Source organism: Ceratotherium simum, chromosome 11, assembly GCF_057802395.1.
Source record: "Ceratotherium simum simum isolate JZ-2026a chromosome 11, ASM5780239v1, whole genome shotgun sequence".
Lineage (NCBI taxonomy): Eukaryota > Metazoa > Chordata > Mammalia > Perissodactyla > Rhinocerotidae > Ceratotherium > Ceratotherium simum.
The window spans coordinates 15,492,376-15,499,498 of NC_141910.1; positions in this window are offsets into that span (position 1 = coordinate 15,492,376).

Sequence of the window (7,123 nt, forward strand, 5' to 3'; positions counted from 1 at the left end):
TATTTCATTTGGGGTAGTTTCTATTGTTTGCTTTCAAGTTTACTAATCTTTTCTTCTTCTATGTCTAATCTGCTATTAATCCCATCTGGTGTTTTTTGTTGTTGTTGTTTTGTTTTGTTTCTTTTAAATCTTAGACATTATAGTTTTCATCTCTGGAAGTTTGATTTGGGTTGTCTTCTTTTTTTTTTTTTTAATCCTCTATGCCTCTACTTCACTGTTTGAACATATGGGATACAGTTATAGTGTCTATTTTAGTATCCTTCTCTGCTAATTCTAATGTCTCTATCAATTCTGGGTCGATTTCAGTGGGTTAATTATTCTCCTCATTATGGGTCTTGTTTTTCTGCCTCTATGCATGCCTGGTAATCTTTGATTAGATGTCAGACATTATAAATTTTTCCTTTTTGGACACTGGATATTTTTGTGTATTTGTGAGTCGTCTTTGCTTTATTCTGAGGTGCGGTGAAGTTACTGGGTAACAGTTAGATCCTTTCAGGTCCAGCTGTTATGGTTTGTGAGGTAGGTCTAGAGAAGTGCCCAGTCTAGGCCTAGGTATCCTCTACAGCTGAGATAACACCTTCCTGAGAACTCTACCCAGTGCCTTGTGAATTGTGAATTTTTCTAGTCTGCCCAGTGAGAACAGGCACCATTCTAGGCTTTTTGTGAGTGCCAGCCACTGTTCCTTCTAATGCTTTTGCATAGCCCTCTCCCCAGCCTCATGCACTTCCCTCACACATGTGCACAGTCAGTACTCTGCTGGATACTCCAGGGGCCCTCTGCAGTTCTGTGGCTATCTGTGTAGTTCTCTCCTCTTGGGTGCTCTGTCCTATGTTCTCTAGCCGATTCAGTCTCCCTAGACTATCAGCTCTGTCTCTTCAACTCAGGGAGTCTGCCCAGCTCTGCCTGTTCTTCCTCCCTATGCTGTGGAAGCTCTCAAGACATAAGCTGGGGCAATCGTAGGACTCACGTCACTTGTTTCCTTCATCTCAGGGATCATGTCCTTCATTGCCTGATGTCCAGTGTCTTAAAGACTATTGTTTCTTGACAGTTGGCTTTTTTTCCCCTGGCTTCGAGAGTAAACATGGTCTCTGTAACTCCATCTTGGCCAGAAGTGGAATTCTTCATTTGACTTCTTTAGTTTTGAACTAGGCCAAGCCAAATTCCTAAATGGCTTTGAAGATGCCACTTAGAGGAGCCCTAGAGCATCTCAGTAGATTTGGGCCTGTTCTCAGAATTCACACAGTAAAGGCATTGTTCCTCCCCACCCCAGTTGGTATTGCAGGTGTGTGACATGTCTGGTTCTGAGGTCCCACAATGGCGTCCTCAAGGATATACACCCAGTGGCAGCACTGGCAGGAAACTGTCTCTCTGCCTAGTGGAGTATCTTCTTGTTCTTGGTCAGGGGTCCCTGGGATGTGGGCTTCTGGATAGAGTCACTTCCTAATTTCTATGTCCTCCATCAAGACAGGTGTGCCCCAGGGGTAAAAGTATTGCTGTCAGAAGGCAATAAACACTTGTCCCAGGAGCTGCAGAGCACTTGCTGGCCCAGAAAAGTCTTCACTATGGTTCCAGCTGGGAGGGGGCTCAGGACCCGAGCAGCATCAGGATTGTGGAGCCCAGGGGACACCTGGAGGCCAGACTGGACTGCAGTCGGTGCACACCTGCTGGGTTCCCAACTCAGTCAGCACTCAGCACCCTACCCATGAGGGGCTGTCAAGCTGCACTAACAATTTTTTTTTTTAAATAAAACAATAACTTGAGTTTAATCACTAGGAAACAATCAGACAAATCCAGAACTGGGGACATTCTACAAGCAACTGGCCTGGACTCTGAAACGTCGATGTCATGAAAGATCAAAAGAGGTGCATGTGTGAGTGATGGTGGAGGTGGTGAGGCTGTTCTAGAATACAGGAAACCACAGAGCCATGACAATCAAATGCAATGTACAAACTCTAATTGAATGCTAGAGTAAGGAAAAAAACTCCAGGCATAAGGGACTTCTTTCTTTTAGACATTTATATACAGTTTAGATACTGTAGTCATCAGTTAAATTCCTTGGGTGTGGTAATGGTATTATGATTATGGAAGATAATGTCCTTGTTTTTAGGAGATAAATGCTGAAATATCAAGTAATGCTACAATGCTGCAATTTATTTTCAAATGGTTCAGCAAGAAAAAAATGTATATGTACATACATACATACATGCATATGTATACATATACACACGTGCAAGTGCAAAGGGCCTGCGGAAGAAACAGGCTTGGCATATTTCCAAACAGAAAGAAAGCCACTGAGAAGTGGTGAGGGATGGGAATGCAGAGACGGACAGACGCCAGATCCTGAGGAGTTTTGTTAAAGATGATAAAGATTTTTTCTTTTCTGTTAAGGGTAATGAGAATCTTTTGAAGGAAGGGACTGACACGATCAGACTCATGTTTTAGAATCCCATTCTTTATCTCATTTCTTCCCACATAGCTGGAGGTGTCCCTAGGTCCCTGGAATTGTCACACCCATGGAAAAGATTTTTGTTCTTTGTAGACACATAGCCATTCCCCCACTTATCTCCCTGGTAGCCAAACTTGGGGCCTTTGTGGTCCTGGTGGTTCTTGCTTCAGGGAAAGTAACCAGGAACCACGGGGTTTCCCTGTCAGGTCACCTACTCCTGAGAAGGTGACCATAGGCAGCAGCCAGGAAAGGGAGCCATGCCCACGTCAGAGAGTTGTGGTGTGGGGGGCAGCCAGGTCTCTTGTGGTCAGGGAAGAGGAACAATCATTCTGGAATTTACAGGGAGAACTTAAAGCTAGCAAGAGTATATCGTTGGTGGAAATTGGTGGAAATGGACAATTAAGTTCTTAGAATGGAGTATCCCCAAGAGGGATGGGAGCTCATTCCTTCCATTTTATACTGAGTCTTTGCATCTTTTCCCCACTCTGGGTCTTCCTGACAGCATTTAACAGTAACCCTGTCTTTCCATCCCAAACCTACAGCTGAATACCTTCCTCTCCTTCCTGGAGCGCAAGGCTGGAGAAAAACCACACAATTGAATAGATTGGGGCTACAGGAGGAAAACATTACTTGTCCCTTAGTGGTGTGCTGGAATTGGCCCTTACAGGCTCTCAAGAGCCTATTGTGTGCATTTCTTCTCAACTCTGCATTCAGTGCCCTCATATTGGTAACTTGATGGCCATGGTGGGAATATTTGCACAATGGTAACGGGCAAATATTACAAATCAGGGTTTCCCCTCTAGACCTAGAGGGCCAGTGGTTAAACATCTTTGAGCATACTACTGGATATTTCATTTATTTAAAATTCTCTTCTCCCCTTTTTTTTCCATGTTGAAATTTCTCAGGACTTTTCTTTTCTCCTGGACTAATGGACTTAACCTTGAGAATAGGCTTAACCTTGAGCATGATGCTCATAAAAAAGATCTTAGGAATTTAAGGAGAAAATAGTCCCTCCCACAAAACTCTAGGAAAGTAGACCTATTTAAAGTGAGTTCTGATGAAGAAGTGTATTGAGAATATTCACAAAGAGCATCAGTTTACTCTCCTGCCTAGTGGGAAGACTTGTTGAAAGTGTATAATCCTGTTTTCATATAACAAAGAAGTCTTTTAAGATGCCTGGACTTCAGAGATTGTTGTTATGGACTGTAAAGTGTAGCCTTTACCTCTTAAAATTCCATAATTCTGATTGGTTATCACTCAATAGTGCGATGCCCTGATAACGATATTTACATTGATATATTTTTTTCTGAGAGTATAACGTGTAAGGTTTTAAGTTAGTCCAGAAAAGGATCTTTGGCATTTCCCTTGCCTACCTCCATTCATGCTAGATTCTTTATTCAAAGGGTCTGAGAGTCTTTGAAATTTATAGGGCCACTTTGAATACATGGTCTCAGGGCTGCCTGTCCATTTCCTTGTCTTTGGTGAGTTTCCTCTTCCATTCTCCTATACTAATAATCTAAATCTTCTCTCTTCTTTTCACTTCCCCTATGCAATGCCAGCAGATGATCCTTCTCATTTCCAACATATGATCTTTCCTTCTACTTCATCAAACAACCAGAAAAGAGTGAGGGGGAAATAGTCACCGAGAAACTTATGGGCATATTTCTGGGAATAATGGTGGGGTAGGAGCTGACTAGCTAACCAAAGCCACTTCCACCTGACTGAAATGAAAAGAACAAAATGAATAAAAGTTGGAAAGGCTTCACCAGCAGTGCTGAAACTAGGAATGCCAAGAAATTTGAAAAATATCTAGATGCAGAAACTTGGACTCTAAAATTGCAATGATATTATATAATCCAACATGATTCTTCTTCTGGAGAGTGATAGTGGGGCAAAAGGAGGCCACACAAAATTCTGAAAAATTTCATTGATACTGCCACCTCTACATACTTGGCACCGAACTCAGTTCCAAGTATTGTTCATTCTGTTCCTAAACATGTCTGGAATCCTCCCAATTTCTCTGCATATGCATATTTTTAATGGGTTGTTTTTGGTATATAGGAAAGTTGTTCATGTGGATTATTTTTGCCCATATGATTATTGAACTCTCTTATAAATATAAATAACTCTTCCAGATGATTCTTTCAGATTTCATAGGTAAAAAATCATGTCACCTGCAAATGATAATAACGTTGTTTTCTTCCTTTCAAAAAAGATTGGGGCTTACATGAAGAAGAAAACTAAAAAATTTTGACTGACTGGGGCAGGCCCCGTGACTTAAAGGTTAAGTGCACGCGCTTTGCTGCTGGCGGCCCGGGTTCGATCCCGGGCGCGCACCGACGCACCGCTTCTCCAGCCATGCTGAGGCCGCGTCCCACATACAGCAACTAGAAGGATGTGCAGCTATGACATACAAGTATCTACTGGGGCTTTGGGGGGAAAAATTTTTTTTTGACTGACATATAAAGGAAATAGAGGGACATCATATGCATCTAGATAGAAAGACTATTTTAAGGACATCAAATCTTCCTAAATTATTTTACAGCTTTACTAAAATTACTAAATTTGCTAAAATTAAGCTTTACTTAAAATTTCAATGGGACTTTGTTTTTGTAACTTGCCAAAACGTAATTTGAAAGAACAAGTTAAGAATGGCTAAGAAAATTTTAGTTAAAAAAATGGTTAAAAAGGGGAGCTGCCATATTTTAAGATGTTTTGTAAAGTAATTATTAGTTTGGTAATATTAAAAGAATTCAAAGATGAGTAAAACAGGATAGAGAGGCCCTTACCAGACCCCAGAATACAACACTTTGTTAATTCAAAGGAAGCATCTGAAATTAATGGGGAAGGTGCAGATTACTCAACAGAATGGTGCCGATATTCTGTGGGTAGCGTGGCTTCCTTGGAAGAGGGCGGTGATTCTTTGTATGATTTCACTGGGAAGTGGCAAGACCTCATAGAGCAAACAGGGAGAATTGCAGTCCCTCTCTGAATCTTCCTTTCTTGGCTTCAGGCCAGTGTTTCTCAGAGTGAGAAGTGTCATTCATTGAGTAAGTGTAGAAGAAAAATGGTAATGGAAACCCTGTTATAAACAATGTTAAACAGACTTTCTTAACACAGGACTTCTCAGAAACTTTAATATGTTCATAGTTACCATGAATCTTTAAGAAAGGCATACAGCGTGGAATGTTTACCAAACTTATTTAACCTTCGAACCCATTTTGAGTATATTTATGGACTAGTGTTCTATACAACACACTTTGGGAAAGCTGGATCAGTCTTAATAGGAAAGGAGATATCTTAGAGGGTGTATCAACCAAGGTTCTTGACTGGAAACAACAACAAGCCCATGTCTGCATCATTTAAGCGTAAAAGGAATTTATTGGGAAGGTAACCACTTGTTCTCAGACTCCATGTGAAGGCTTGGAAAATGGGGCAGGACCAAGAAAGAGTGGGCATCAGAGATGACTCCCAAGATGTCCCTTGAAGAATCTTAGACATCTCTGAGACAGTGCACTATTGTCTCAATCACACAGGTGGTGGCATCTGATTGCCTGAGCCTGGGTAATGTGCCTGAGATTCAGCTGCCAGGGAGTTGGGCAGAAGAAATATCTGACCCCCTTTGTCTTTTGACTTGGAGTTGGGGTCCTGTCTGCCACTGATTTTGAGATTTCTCTTTATTAAGAAGGGTGTTAATATCCTGTGGATGTGGAGATACACTTCCAAGATCCCCTTTCAAAGGAGAACCTGGACAGCCAAAAAAGACAGCCATCTCTGCAGCCCGATAGCTATATGCACCCTGTTCCTCATCCTGACACTTCCCCAAGCTGCTGTCACCTGACCTAGTGCAGCTCTATCTTATCCAACTGAAACACACCCTCTTTCCAAGAGTAGACAACCCATTGTCTTTTAAGTTATTGCATCCAGCTCCAAGTCCAGGATCACTGAGCAATGGATCTGCCTCTTTAGTTCTGTCATGATCCCATCTGGATATTCTGAACTGTCGTATTCAGAGGTAAGTGAGAAGAAAAAGAAAGAAGAATGAAATTAAATTAAAAATATATATACATGATACAGCAGGAAGGAAATACAGGTAGTGTATTTAACCCTCATTTCTGCTATGTTCATGAGGCCATATGACCTCCCTCTAGAACCAATTATTCTGTTTTCCTTTTCCCTTTAGTCAGAACATCAACTGCCTAGGTTCTTTACTTGGTGGGATGAACCAAACCTTCATTTCTGTGCTCTTACTCTGTTGCTCATCCTGTTTGTCAAGAGTTCCAGAAGAATTCCAGACTTTACAGGTTGAACTAGAAGATACCCCAGAGTGTCTATTGCTTGGGTTCCAGTCGTAATCTTCCCTGCCTCCTGTATTAGTCCTCTATTGCTTCGTAACAAATTACCCCAAAACTTAGTGGCTGTAACAACAAACATTTATTTATTTATTTTTTTTGTGAGGAGATCAGCCCTGTGCTAACATCCGCCAATCCTCCTCTTTTTTTGCTGAGGAAGACGGCCCTGGGCTAACATCTGTGCCCATCTTCCTCCACTTTATATGGGACGCCGCCACAGCATGGCTTGCCAAGCAGTGCGTCAGTGCGCGCCCGGGATCCGAACCAGCGAACCCCGGGCCGCCGCAGCGGAGCGTGCGCACCTAACCGCTTGCGCCACCGGGCC